The following is a 15,150-nucleotide window of genomic DNA, read 5'->3' as shown; positions in this document are numbered from 1 at the left end:
AAACTTGTACCTTTCTGCATTGAAGCGGGCAGAGAGATGATATTTGGATGTTCCAAGTTGCTCCCTGGACTTCTGGCCACCTGTGCAGCATTTCCAGTCTTCCATGTGGCTTTTTCTTTGTGCAGCCATTCAGCTCCTCTCTGAAGTTTCCTCCCATTCATGTTTTTTCCCCTACTGTTCCCATGGCAACTTGATGACCCCTGACTTCCCTCACCGTGAGAAAACGCACTTAGTTAATCAAGGCCTTGGCTCAACCTTATGAACATAACTCTCAGGTCGAGAGTTCTGCTCTTCTACACAGATGACAACCTATGGCTTTGTCTACACCGGGAAATTATTTTGTAATAATAACTCCCGAAATAAACACTTCGGAATAGCATGTCCACCCGACAAAGAAGCCTCAGAGGAATGACTTCGAATGACTCTGGGAAGTCATTATTTCGAAATAGCCACAGTGGAGCATCCACGCTACCACTGTTTTGAAATAACAGTTGTGAAATAAGCGCTGTTCCTCACAAGCTGGAGTTGTTCTTTCGAAATAACCAGCCCGTTACTTTGAAATCATTTCGAGATAACCGGCTGTGTGGATGCTCACCTTGTTTCGAAAGAAGGGGAGTTATTTCGAAATGACTCCCCTGTGAAGACTTGCCCAAAGAGTAAATACCTCCATCCCCTCCCCGCCATAGTCTTCAGCAGGGCATGCTTAGTTCTGGAGCGAATGAGAAATCTCCCCGAATCCGCCTTCCAACAGAAGTGATGCAGTCAGACACCCGGGCTCCGGAATGTATCAGAAGGATCTCAAAGCACCTTGCAAGCCAATGTCTCCGATCCGCAGTCCACAACCAGGCAAAGCTCCCAGGATCTTGAACGTACGTTGCTTGGTTGAGAACTAAAATGCAGCCAGCTCTGGGGAGGAACGTGGCTGCTGCACTACCCCGTCAGCGTTGTTTCGAACAGGCACGGAGTCATACAACATCTACGTCAACCCCCAGAGGGAATGTACAGCTGCAGGACGGGGTTACTCACCATGGCTTGGGTGGGTGTTTCTGTATGTGGCACCCATGGCACAGTTCCTGCAGATAATAGCAGCTAGTTTAGGAGGCCCTGAGGGAGACTCCACTCCTTCCCCGTCTGCTTCCCTGCAGGGTGTCTGTATTGTCTGGTGGAAGCAGCATCAGGCATGGGGGAGGGAGCAGGCAGGATGGGTCAATTGATAAAGACTGGAGGAGGGGGGTTGGTTCCACTCTTTGCAGAGCCCATCAAAGCCCCTTGGTGCTGCAAAAAACTGGCCTGGGAAAGTGACGGGAGATTCCCAGAGCTTTTGGCTGGGCCGGTGTCATGAGGTTCCGCTGCTCGTGGGCTTGCTCAGAGCCTGGAGACCCAGAGGCCGGATGGAAGCGGCAGTCAAAGATCTCTGAACTGCCCACACGCTGCCTGTGAGTTTCAAGGGCGGCTTTGGGCTGCTGGCTATTTGATCTAAACAGATTTGCCTCCCCTGTTGCTCACTGTTGGAAACCGGAAGGATTCTGGGAATGGGTTTCCCTAATCCCTCCTGTCTTTTCCCATGGGCGCATGATCATGCTCAGTAGCACCGAACCTTTTTCTTCTGTCTTCTGTCCCCAGTTCGGGGCCTTTTCTGCCGGTCCCCAAAGCAAGTGGGTAAATACTCTTGTCAGCCCTCCTCTTCTTTCCTGTGTCTGCAGACTAGTTTGTGCCCAAGTGCAAGAGCGAGGGAAACTACAGGCTGCTTTGTTTGGTGCGGGGGTTTTTCTCATGCTTTCTCTCTCTTCCCACCTGGTCCCCACAGTTCGAGGTGTTCATTGCACATGAGCAGCAAGAACTCAAGGTGACCCATGCTCTGGGCCATGCTCCTGTTACAGATTACCTGGAGGCTGTGGATGCAGAAACAGTGGCCCAGGAAGGGGTGTAGCGTCACCTCTCTTGCAGGCCGAAAGGGTCTCTCACGCCCCCAGCAGGGCAGGCGAAATGGCTGGATGTTGTGCTGCACCACACAGGGGCTTCTGTGCACACGGCTCTTGGGGAGGATATAAAAACCAGTCGAAGACACTCCTGGACACTCATTCAGGGACCTCCACGTTGCTGTTTTGTGGCAAACCAATTCCACAAGCCAAATACACGGAGAAGGATTGGAACTCCGCTTCATTCTCAAGTGTAACTCCAACGCAGCGAAGGTGCCAATGGTTCTTGATGTCTGCGTAAGATCTGTGTTAGTTCTCTTCCTTTCCTAGTGTAAACTAAGGGTTCGCATCAGCCTCTTTTAACTATTTAGTCTTTAAGGTGCTAATAGACTATTGGTCGTTTTTAAAGTTTTTCCCTGTTTCAGGCTGGCTTGGCTAACCCTTTGAAACTTATCTACCCGCTGTCTGGGATGGAACTCCTGGACATGGCTTGCTTTTCATCCCATTCCCTGGACACTAAGGGTATGTCTACACTACATACACACTGGTTCGAACCCCGTGCAGCGCGACTACACGGGGCATGAACTAGGTAGTTCGAACTAGGCTTCCTAGTTCGAACTACCGTTACTCCTCATTCCACGAGGAGTAACGGTAGTTCGAACTAGGAAACCTAGTTAGAACTACCTAGTTTGTGCCGAGTGTAGCCGTGCGGCACGGGGTTTGAACGAGCGGGGATTTAAAAATGGCGGCGCCCCACTTATGCAAATGAAGCCCGGGAAATTCAAATCCCGGGCTTCATTTGCAATTGCGGTATGCCTACATTACCCCCCTAGTTCGAACTAGCGGGGTAGTGTAGACATACCCTGACACGTTTAACTAGAAATCGTAGAAGAAATATAAAAAATACTGTAAATTCATTATTAACCCGGTCTATTAAAAATCTTAGAATAAATACTATACATTCATCACTGTCATAAATAAATATCCTTTATTTGCTAAAACTGTCCACCTGGTTCTGTCCTTCCCCCCTTGGGTATGCATCATCGGACCTGTGATTCTCGCGACAGTGAGCACTTTCCACTGTGCCTGCAGGAGGTTTAGAAGCATGTTGACTCTCGGTGGGACCCGTGCCTAGGGGCTTTGAAAATCAGACCCCGCCAGGCACCTCTCTGGGCTGCTGCGCTCTTAAGTCTAGTCCATGAAAAATGTGGGACGGCGCGTTGGGGGGCCCCTGAGCCTGCACCCCCGTCCGCAGACAGATGTGGCTTTCCGCCAGCCGGTAGAGGAGAAGGTAGCATTGCTTCTCAGAGATACAGCACAGTGCAGGCTCCGTGTTGACATAGGAGCCATGGCAGAGCCTTAGTTCTCCTGGGGGGAAGGGGTTGACAGGCCCCTGAACCCCCCTGTTCTGGACTTAGTCTGCTCCCTTCATGCTTCCCCCAGCCAAGACTGACTCAGCTCCCAGCAACTGGTCCCTTAGCTCCTTGCTTTGCTCAATAGCCTCCACCTAGCCTAGGTGTCAGGCGGCTGGGTCCCTGCCTACATGCCCCCCCTCAGGGACCATCCCCCACTGGGCACTGCACACGGACACACCTAGGCTATGTCTACACTGGCGCGATCTTACGCCAGAGCTATGCAAATGAGCCTAAGCATGGAATATCGCCGAGCCTCGTTTGCAAATCTAATGAGCCGCCATTTTCGCAGAAGAGGCTCTTGCGCCAGAAGGAGCTGTCTACCTGCCCCTTCTTGCGCAAGAAAAACCCTCTTGCCCAATGCCGTTATTCCCGAAAATGATCAGCGTCACGGCATTGCGCAAGAGTGTTTTTCTTGCGCAAGAAGGGGCAGGTAGACAGCTCCTTCTGGCGCAAGAGCCTTTTCCGCAAAAATGGCGGCTCATTAGACATGCAAACGAGGCTCGGCGATATTCCACGCTTAGCCTCATTTGCATGGCTCTGGCGCAACATCGCTCCAGTGTAGACATAGCCATAGAGTCTCTGCAGACCAGCATAGGGCAGTAGGGGTCACACTCAGCACAACACAGCAACCAGGGACTGCAAAACCAGAGTGGATGCAGGGCTACAAGAGTGGACAGCACCCCCACTACATCGCAGCACACACGGGAAGAGAGCCCTCCCCATACATCCCTGAGCAGCGCGGCTGAAAAACGACAGGGCGGGACGTCGGTGTTCCCTCAGGTGCATTAGGAGGCGCATGGCCAGCAGATCTACAGAAGTGATTATTCTCCTTTATTCGGCGCTGGGGAGGCCACATCTGGAGTGTGGCAGCCAGTTCTGGGGGCCCCTCCCGCTACAGAAAGGACGTGGACGCATTGGAGAGGGTCCAGCGGAGGGCAACAAAGATGATTCAGGGGCTGGAGCCCATGAGCTACGAGGAGAGGCTGAGGGATTTGGGCTTAGTCTGCAGAAGAGAAGAGTGAGGGGGGATTTGAGAGCAGCCTCCAGCTCCCTGAAGGGAGGTTCCAAAGAGGATGGAGAGAGGCTGGTCTCAGTGGTGACAGATGGCAGAACAAGGAGCAACAGTCTCAAGTTACAGTGGGGGAGGTGTAGGTTGGAGATGAGGAAAAACTCTTTCCCTAGGAAAATAGCCCTGGGATGGGTTCCCTAGGGAGGGGGTGGAATCTCCATCCCTAGAGGTTTCTAGGTCCCGCCTTGGCAAAGCCCTGGCTGGGTTGATTGAGTTGGGGCTGGGCCTGCTTTGGGCAGGGGGCTGGACTCGGTGCCTCCTGAGGTCTCTGCCAGCCCTGGGATTCTGGGATTCTATCATTCTCAGCAAAAGGCCGGCCGGAGCCCCTGGGGGGTTGCCATCACTTGTAAATATCTCTGAGAAGCAGCAGTGCTTTTCCCCAGGGGAAGGCCTTTCTGGCCCACGCTCCCAGGGAATCATGGTCTTCGGTGTGAACGCATCCCTCCGCCTAGCGAGACTGACCCTTCGCACGGGGGAGGGACGGGGGTTGCTATTCCCCCTAGATCACCAGGCGTTTCGGCTGGTCCCAGAAGTGGATGCGGGGCCTTGCGTCTGCGGGGTTGTGTCTCTGGGGGTGCGGAGTTTGGGCTTCCCGTGGTGCGATCCTCAGGCACACACACCGTGTGGCACCGTGTTCAGCGGCTTAGAGAATAGCAGCGTCTACGGGAGGAGGGAAGTGGGGCTGATCCTGGCGCTGAGGGTATGTGTACACCGCAGCGTGATTTCAGAACAACTGACGTTATTCCGAAATAACGCAGTGCGCATCCACACTACAAGCCTTTATTTTGACATCACGGCAGGCTGGAGGACTCTTCCCTCCGACTCCTGGAATCCTCGTTGTACGAGAAGGAAGGAAAGTCGGAGGAAGAGTGCTCTTTCACGGACTTCTGGCTGGCAGCCCCAAAAGCCCTTTCGACGTCCTCTCCGCAATTGACGTAGCTCAAGGGGCGTCGCTACTTTCGGCATTAGCCCTGCTGGGTAGACGTGCTCTGACACAAACGCAAAACGCTCCTGGATCAGGGTGGCAGCAGGTGACACCGATGTAAGCAACCACCCAGCGCCTTTCAGATTCTACGTACCACCGTGCAACGAGCGAGGGGTGGCTGTGGGTGGAGGCAGCAACCTTTGTGGGCCCGGCGGCATCTCACGTGATGCTGGATCCTGCATTACCAAGAGGGGGAAGGGTGGCTGAGACTCTGGGCTTAGCTTCTTTTCTAAATGGACCACAGAACTGTTCCTGTCCATTCAGGCGACTTGCCAGTGACAGGCAGGGACCTCAGCTCCAGGCCTTATGATGAGAGACTCAAGCAGCGAGGCCTGTTTTGTTTAATAAGGAGAAAGCCAAGGAGTGTCATGGGTCCCAGTCTATTCTGTGCACGAGGAACAGAATTTGACGTTGGGCTCTTCAGGCCAGCAGAGGAAGGTCTGGCAAGATCCAGTGTCTGGAAGCTGAAGTGGATAAATTTAGAAGGGAAATACGGTGCAAGTTTTTAACAGCGCGGGTAAGGAACCATTAGAACAATGTGGCGTCTCTGTCACGGATAGTTTTAAACCCCAGGTTGTTTGTGTCTCTAAAAGATCTGCTCTTCAGTCCCAACAGGAGTTAACTCAGGGACGGTCCGAGCTGTGCCAGACAAGAGGGTCACACTGTTTATCTCTGTTAATACAGCCGTTAATGGGCTCCCCTAGCTCCTTCCAGCCAGTGTTCCCTGGAAGCTGTGCGCTTATGCGGTTGCTCAGGAGAGATTCAAATCCTGCTCCATTAATTAGCAGAGCATCCACAGCTAGGTTTGGTTTTTTTTTGTTTCAGCAGGTGGTGCGCATTTGCACATGCCTTGGTGCGCATCTAAAAATTTATTCTGCACATAGATGAAAATGATTCGAGGGAACATTGCTACCAGCCCTGCTTTACTGAAAGGTAAATGCTTTCCTGCGTTACTGTGTACATTGTACCAGCTGCATGTGGGGCTGAGGAAACCCCATGGGCAATTTGGCCCCATGATTTCCTTCTTGAGAGGCAGCAATGCTTCTAATTGCATCGCTGTGGAATTAGTCTCGCCTGGGTGGGCAGGACGGTACCAGCCTGCCTCTTTCCACTTCCGCCTGGCAAAAATAAGGAACACAGACTGTGTTGGAAGCCAGCCTGCCGGCTTTGCCAGGAAGTCTGTTTTAGCTCCGATTAATTTCCAGATCACCCGACGTTTCTGCCACAGGGGATTTCAGCTCCCTGTCCTGTGTTGTTGTAACATGGCCAAGGTCACGAACCCATGAGCCTCTGCCCTTTATTTCCCATCCCCTTCCCTGCCATCGGCCGTCTGCGCCAGAGAGCAAGTCCGGGCTGTCTGGGACATTCCGTGGCAAGATGGGAGCAGAGCCCCGGGTCTGTCTGAAGAGGACTGGCAGATTTGGGAATCTTTTTTTGGAACACGGGGATTCCGGTGCGGCTGGGCTGTGCTGAGATTTACTCTGTCGCTAGCTCGCGCATGGCAGGGCTACTCCAGATCCATGCCCAGAGCAAACAGGTGGAGTCTGTGGAGCTGCACCTATGGGACTGCAAGGATGAATTTGCCTTGCTGACAGTAGGCACCGCATTCTGCTACCGATTCCTCCCTGGTTGCAGGATCGGTCCCTTGTCTGCCTCCTCTATGGGGTGTGAAAACCTGCTTCCCTGTTCTGCATCTGGGCCTCTTCCCCAAGTCGGTAAAGGCCACGCATGTGTTTAGCTCACTGCTAAGGGGATAACGCCCAGCAGTGAGGGGTCCCTGACAAGTATCTGAGCTGATTTATCTCGGTGATTTGCTGCCTCTCACTGAAGAACAAAGATCTATGGAACATCTACGCTGCATGACTATTTCGGGATACTGGAGGTATCCCGAAATAGCTACCCTGTGTCTACACAAGCTGCCCATTATTTTGAACTATTTTTCAAAATAACGGGCACGTTATTTCAGCATCCCAGTAACCCTCAATCCAGGAGGGTTAAGAGATGTCTTGAAATAGCATGTTATTTCGAAAAAGTTTTGCAATAAGGGTACATCTACACTACATGCCTCTGTCGGCAGAGGCATGGAGATTTGTTTGTTCAGCAAAGGTAAATGAAGCCGCGATTTAAATGATCGCGGCTTCATTTACATTTACATGGCTGCCGCGCTGAGCCGACAAACAGCTGATCAGCTGTTTGTCGGCTCGCCGCTAGTCTGGACGTTCCCCCTGTCGACATCAAAGCCCTTTGTCGGCAGCCCCGGTAAACCTCATTCCACGAGGAATAACGGGGCTGCCGACAAAGGGCTTTGATGTCGACAGGGGGAACATCCAGACTAGCGGTGAGCCGACAAACAGCTGATCAGCTGTTTGTCGGCTCAGCGCGGCAGCCATGTAAATGTAAATGAAGCCGCGATCATTTAAATCGCGGCTTCATTTGCCTTTGCTGATCTGTCTAAGCTACATGCCTCTGCCGACAGAGGCATGTAGTCTAGACACAGCCTAAGATACACAATTGGCTGTGTCTAGACTGGCAAGTTTTTCCGCAAAATCATTTGATTTTGCGGAAAAACTTGCCAGCTGTCTACACTGGCCGCTTGAATTTCCGGAAAAGCACTGACGATCTCCTGTAAAATCATCAGTGCTTTTCCGGAAATACTATGCTGCTCCCGTTTGGGCAAAAGTGTTTTTCCGAAAGACTTTTGCGCAAAAGGGCCAATGTAGACAGCATAGTACTGTTTTCCGCAAAAGCGTGTCTAGATTGGCACGGACGCTTTTCTGCAAAAAGTGCTTTTGCGGAAAAGCGTCCGTGCCAATCTAGACCCTCTGTTCCGAAAATGCTTTTAACGGAAAACTTTGCCATTAAAAGCATTTCCGGAAAATCATGCCAATCTAGACGCAGCCCAATTAGTATAGTGCCAATTCCATCTCTTATTCTGAGTTTAGGGTGTTGTGTAGACACACCTCTAAAGCCGGGGTTCCCAGTCTGTGGTCCGTGGACCCCTGGCGGTAGAGGGTCCACGGAAAGTTTAAAAGTAAGTGTCCATCTTTTCTTTTCTTTTCTTTTCTTTTCTTTTCTTTTCTTTTCTTTTCTTTTCTTTTCTTTTCTTTTCTCCTCCAGGGCTCTGTGCCCGGCCAACAGCGGAGTGCTGGGGCAGGAGCTGCCTTCAAGGGCAGAAATTTGGGAGGGTTGGGGGCAGCAGCCAGTGGATGGTGTGTGAGAAGCATGCCCGGAATGCAAACACTTTCCCCTCACTCCCTTAGCGTCCAGGGAATGGGATGAAAAGCAAGCCACGTCCAGGAGGGCATGGCTGCTGCCCACCCCCCTCCCAAAATTCTGCCCTTGCACCGTATCCTCCGTGGATGGGCAGGGATCGGAGGGAGCCGGAGCTGAGGAAGCAGGCCGGGCCAAAGGGGGGCGGGGGGGGGGCGTGCAATTGGAATAGAATGAAAAGAGGGTCCTGGATGCTCGAAGAGGTTGGGAACCGCTGAGCTAGAGGCAGGGAAGACCACAAGAGGGAGCCAAAAGCTTTCCAGCGTGAGCCCCGGGCCCGGCGCCACAAGCAGAAGGAGCAGGGGCTGGACTTGCAACCCAAGGGCCGGCTGGTGCTTTCTGAAAAAGGAACCTCCCGCCGGCCTCTCACCAGCCCCCTCCTCAGGGACACCCTTTGGGCGACCCCAGGTGTCCATTTTGCTGGCGGGCGGTGGTGGCCCATGCAGCTGGAAGAGAGTCTAACCTGCCGGAGGGGCAGGGACAGCTCCCTCCAGGTCAGCTCGCTCCAGGCCAGAGGCCTATTCTGTGGTCCCAGGAGCTCTTCGGAGACCCCCGGGTTCAAGGTGTCATTCCTCACACCCTGACACCTCCTCTGCACTCTCTCCCCCTCCAGGATCAATTAAGATTATGAGCGAGGCTAATTAACGCCCTGCTAATTGCACTCTGCAGCTCCCCGTGCAGTCACAAGATTTACAAGCCGGCAGCCACGGCAGGCCTAGGAACAGGGGCGGGGGGGATTAGAGGCGGGGGAAGGGCAGGTATGGGCCCACCCATACTCCACCCCGGCTTCAGCCTGGCTCCTGGGCTCCAGCTGCTGGGCGCCCTCCATGTGCTCTGGGCCAGGGAGGGTCCCATGGGGACCTGGAGGATGCAGTGATGGAGGGCGGGGCTTGGTTCCCATGGGGGCGGGGCCTCCAGCAGAAGTGGTGAGGCTGGGGTTCACCTCCCCCACCCCTATGTTCCCCCACTGCCCATGCCCAGGAAAGATGCTCTCCCCTATACCCAGAGCTGCCTGCAAGGTGAGCCTGTCCCAGCACGCCCTCCCCTCCTCCCTCCCTGCTGCTCCCAGCGCTGCTCCTGCTTCCACGACCTCTCCGTGATTCCACCGAATTCACCCAGGGCCTCTGCTCCGGGCGTAGCTGTTAGTGGCCAGGGCCAAAGCCCAGCAGGAGATGCGACTTGCTAATTGTCCTGGACACGCCAGCATGGCAGGAGGGATGGTTCCCGCTAGGGGACATGCCCTCCTCGTGGCTAGGGCCTCAGGGCAGCAAGCAGAGAAAGATCCACATCCCCGCACATCCCTGCCAGAGCTCCGGGTGGCAGCCAGACTCCCCGCCGGTCGGCACAGTGAGGCGCGTCCGCTGGAGGGCAGCGGTTCGACCGTTGTGCCAGGCAATGTTGCATCCACGGCTGCCCCGGCCCTTCCTTCCCCGGCCACTCCTCGGCCACCAGGGCAACCTCTCGGGTTCCTTCCGTCTTTGGCTTCTCTGCCGCGGCTCCCTGCGGAGGAGCTGGCCTGGGTCGCCGGCGGGTCTGTCCGCTAGGAACTGGGCTGAGCCCCCTCCGCTGATGTCCCCCGGGCTACCCAAGACCTCTCAGCTGATTGGTCACTGCCAGTGTAGCCCACACACCTGCTGGCTGGGGGGCACTGCCCATGGAGTGGCGTTTAGCCCACTCACAGAGAGAGAACGAGTTTGCTTTACAGCCCAGGCTGCCTTTCAGCTCAAGCAATAGAGGCCGATGCACTAAGCGCCCGATAGCCCAGGTTCGGTTCTGCCTGTCGGTGGTACGCTAGCACCAATGGTCCCGCTCAGGGGAGCGACAGGCGGCTGCTCCAACAGGCGGGGCCAGCTGAGGTGGGGGGGTTGGTAGCTGGGGCCAGGAACAGGACCTGCCAAGAGGATGTAGGGGGGCTGTTCTGGGGGACAGGAACAGGACCCGTCACATGGCCAGGGTCTCCTCCAGCAGCTGGGAACGGGACCTGCCACATGGCCAGGGGGACGGGGTCTCCTCCAGCGGCCGGGAACTGGACATGCTGCATAGCGGGGAAGGGTGTCTGCTCCGGCAGCGGGGAACGTGGGTGTATTAATAAATTGGGTGCCACAGTGGCCCCCCTCCAAACCAGCGCCCATGACCTCAAACTCACTCCGCTCATGGTTGGAAAATCTTAGCGGGAACCCTGCCTCGCACCCCCGCTGGATTCGGACTGGTGACTTAGAAGTGTCCCATCCCCCCAAATCCGGAGCTGGTCCTCCCCAGCACCATCCTTCCTAAGGAAGCCACAGACCCGACTTGGGCAAGGTTCCTTCGTCCCACGGGATCATCGCCCCGTTGTTCATCCGTCCGCGTTTATCCGCAGCCGTTGGCTGAGTCTCGTGCCCGGTGTCCCGGGGATTTTCACGTGCGGGGCTGGGACGCTGAGTCCAAGGCATGCGGCCGTGCGCGCTGCACGCCCTCTCCCCGGAGGCAGGAGCCATGTCGGCCCAGGGCGACCCTGCACGGGGTTGGGGAGAGAGCTTATTTCCTGACAAACCCTTTCTAAGCCAACATCCCACCTGGTACCTAGGCAGCGCCTATCATGTAACTACAGCCTAGAAGTTGCATCAGTTCCATTTAGCTGCGGTAAACAGTGGTGTTCTCCAGGGCCCCCGCACTCCCCCAAGGCGCCTGCATCCAGCTGCCAGGACAGCTCCTTCCCGCTGTCTGGAGCAGAGCGGGAGCTGTGCTGAATGCCCCGTGCAGGGCCATCGGGAAGTTCTTTCTGGGCAAACCTTTCTGCATCCAGTAGCACTCCGTGGAGCGCTTGAGGCCGGTGCAGGCATGTTCCCTTAGGGCTAAGCAGGGTCTGTCGGACGCTGGCCAGCGAGTCCAGCTGCTTTGGGGCTGCCTGGCCTCGGATGAGCCCGTTTTCTCTCCTGCCCCCAGGGATCACACCTCCCCCAGATTGCAGGGCTGAGACCTCCCGAGGACTCAAAGTGAAACTCCGCCAAAAGCCCCAGTTCCTTCCCCCAGGCCGGCTCCACCCGGCACTCCACCAGCCTCAGCCCGGATCACAAGGGTGTAGCTTACAGTCGCACCGAGAGGCCCAATGGCTCAGAGTGCCTCTGGGTAGCTGCTGCACACACACAATGGGCCACGCAGCCCCTGGCCCAAAGAGAGCACCGTCCACATAGGCAAGGGAGACACAGAGCAAGAGGGGAAACTGAGGCAGGGAACAAGGACGCGGTTTACCCAAGGTCACCCAGCGGGTCCGTGGCAAAGCTGGGAGTAGAAACCAGGTCTCCTGCACCTTGTCCAGGAACAAGGGTCCATTTTGGTCGTTCTGAGCCATCCCGGCTCTTGGGAGCAGCCTGGTCCTCAGCAGAAGCCAAGCGTTGGGCCTCGCCTCGCTTTCATGCAGGGGGGGGATTGTTCCATTCACCAGCCTACACCACCCTAGGGAGCCTCAACTTCCCCTGAACTCGCACCTCTGCTGTGAAGTTCCCCCTCACCCCCGCCCCCGGCTGCCTTTGGGACCTGTGGCCGCCGGGGATCTGTGCACGGGTGTCACTGCACTGCCTTGTCAGATGCGCTTGGTTGCTTTCCCACTGGAATACGCTGCCTGGGTGCGAGTCTGGCATTTCCCTGCTACGACCCATCTGCCCTGGGGGTGGGGCTACTCCGGAGCAAACCCCCACGCTCCTGACAGGCCTTTGGACGTGTGGCGTGGTGCAGACGTTCCGTGCCGGCCTTTGTGGGCCGCTAGCCATCCAGAGGCCGGAGCGGGTGGAGACCTCCTGGGCCCAGGCTGGACGTGGGAGGCTGAGGGGTCATCAGGGAGGGGATTGCAGAGCGTGGTGCTGTGAAAACACCGTGCGTCTGAAAACGGGGGGCTCACACGTGGGCCGTCGTGTGTTACTACCGAGCCGGGGCGGGGGGAGAGCGCGCTGCGGGGAGGGCAGGGCTGAGAAGCCAATCAGCTCTGGGATCTTTGCCGTGGAGCGCAGGAAATCCTCCACACTTCCTCGTGCGCCCAGCTGCCCCGTGCGTCCGGGAGCCAGAGGAGCCGAGCTGGTTGGCGATAAAGGGTCTTGCGGTGACGTTGCTCCCTGGCCGGATCACAGGCCAGGAGTCGAGACGGGAATTTCGCCATGGCTTTGCATTGGCGGGGGAAGGCTGTTTTGCTCTCCAGAACTGACGAGCTTTTAGCCTCACTCCAGTTTCCAAGCCCCTGCCCTCGGGCAGGGGGTGGGCAGGACACCCCCGGGGCCAGGAGTGATTGCGACGATGTTTCATGCAGAATTTCGAATCTGGTTCCATGCAGTGCCAGCCAGATGCTGCCTGGGAAAAGCAATCGGACTATCCAGGATGCACCTGCCCCACAACATGCCCACCCAAAACCTTGCCCCACAAGGTCCCCCCAACCCTACTCCAGGGCACGCTTACCTGTAGGACTCAGGAGTTTCAGAATCCTGGACCATGCATGGGGATTTGCTTCTGTCTTGCAGGCCACTCCCCAGAGATGCTCAGGACTCATTGTTGATCAGCGCTGGACCCTTTTGCTTCCGCACCCCCTCTTGCAAGGTGGGGGCCACCAGACTGACCTTCCTTTGAGCAGCATCGTGGGCACCAGGGATGAAAAGCACCCGGTAAGAGCTAAGAATGAAAGGACTGCGCCTCATACTCAGGTTCAGTTTGCAAAGGGATCATAAAGGATGAGCCGGTGTTTCCAGAAATGGTCGATCAATTACAACAGGTCCGCAGGTTACTTTCCACCACAGCTTTTCACTTTATCTCTAGCGCCTCCGACGCGTGTCCACCAGGCTCTAGACGGGTGACCTGTTAGGGTTCGTTGCCATTAGAAAGGCTGGGCCCATGTGTGACGTGAGAAGGTCAGAGGTGATCAGTCAGGTAAAACAAATAATAATTAATAACCATGCAAAGGTTGTGCGAGGCGCTAGCAAAGCTGGCCAGTGCAGGGTCGTTGCTCACACAGGGCCTGCTTTTCCCATAGCTCTGCACCATGTTCTGTCCTTTACCCCAGTACAATCTGGCTGTATCTAGACTGGCAAGTTTTTCCGCAAAAGCAGCTGCTTTTGCGGAAAAACTTGCCAGCTGTCTACACTGGCCGCTTGAATTTCCGCAAGAACACTGATGATCCCATGTAAGAAATCAGTGCTTCTTGTGGAAATACCATGCTGCTCCCGTTCAGGCAAAAGTCCTTTTGCGCAAAAGGGCCAGTGTAGACAGCTCAGATTTGTTTTCCGCAAAAAAGCCCCGATCACGAAAATGGCGATCGGGGCTTTCTTGCACAAAACCGCGTCTAGATTGGCACGGACGCTTTTCCACAAAAAGTGCTTTTGCAGAAAAGCGTCCGCGCCAATCTAGACTCTCTTTTCCGCAAATGCGTTTAACAGAAAACTTTTCCGTTAAAAGCATTTGCGGAAAATCATACCAGTCTCGACATAGCCTCTGAGTGTAAAATGTAGCTACGCTGACCTGACAGCACATTGTACCGGGGTAAGACTCTTCCCCGGTTTGGAGGACAACAGAGACTCTGGCCCGCCAGATGCACTGCTTTACCTAGTTGAGTTTCCAATGTCAGAGATGCGTTGATACGTACCCTGTAATGTGCCAGCCCCTGGCACCCTGGGATGTGTTTAGAGGGAAGGGGATTTCAGTCGTTTCAACCTCAGCTATTCCACTGTGACTTTGCCCTGGATTATTTAGATCTCGCTGTTGTGAGGCGTTGATTGCAGTTTAGAACAATAAGCCTCTAAAAATGCTTTGTAGCAATAATTAGTTCAGGCTTTGCCTTCGCTCTGGGCATATTCCTGGGAAGACAACGGGCTCTGCCCTCACCAGAGAGCTGCAGCGTTCTGGGCGGTTGCTCGTCCCATTTCTAGCATCCTCATAAAATGTACTTTAAAAAAAAACTGCCCGTGTTGCATGATTTCTGTGGCTCCCAAGGGGAGCAGGGGGTGATGTCAGGCTAGGGTAGGGTGACGAGATGTCTTGATTTTATAGAGCCAGTCCTGATATTTGGGACTTGGTTTTATATTTATATCTATTAACCCCCACCCCATCCCAGTTTTTCGCACTTGCTGTTTGTCAGCCTGTCTGGGACTAGACCTGAAATTGAAGCAGAAGAGTAAGGTTGGGAAATGGCGTTATGTGCAGGTAGCAAGGAAGGGCGAGGGCTTGCGCCTGTGTGTGTCTGTGCGTTGTTATTTACGTGCTTGATGGTGGCAGCCGGAATCCCATTTATGAACCAGGTCTCCCATGTACTAGGCCCGATGCAAACTTAGACCACTGTGCCCCAGGGTCAGCAGGCCTGTGTGTTTGATTCTGTCTGGGTTCAAAGCACCGTAGGGCACTTTGCGCCGGGAAAGGGTCCGACCGGCAGCTGTGGAGCACAAAGCCCTGTCTGCTCGGCGTTGGCCAGGCACTGATGGTATCAGGGCAAACCGCCCTCCTCCTCCACAACCTCCCACAGCCTCAGTGTGCGCATTC

At 55.1% G+C, this 15,150-nt stretch overlaps 1 protein-coding gene across 1 annotated transcript in view; it reads left to right on the top strand.

The window, feature by feature from the left end:
* The window catches only part of MEF2B (myocyte enhancer factor 2B), a 75,046-nt gene that overhangs the window by 19,158 nt on the left and 40,738 nt on the right, over positions 1-15,150 (top strand). Inside the window, exon 2 of the mRNA XM_075902830.2 lies at positions 13,146-13,286. The gene's annotated coding sequence lies outside the window, so the exon portion shown is untranslated. The remainder of the gene's footprint in view (positions 1-13,145; positions 13,287-15,150) is intronic.

The sequence above is a fragment of the Pelodiscus sinensis genome, chromosome 32, assembly GCF_052426305.1.
Source record: "Pelodiscus sinensis isolate ZL-2025 chromosome 32, ASM5242630v1, whole genome shotgun sequence".
NCBI lineage: Eukaryota > Metazoa > Chordata > Testudines > Trionychidae > Pelodiscus > Pelodiscus sinensis.
The sequence above is the reverse complement of the archived record's forward strand: the minus strand, read 5'-3'. Positions and strand labels throughout refer to the sequence as shown.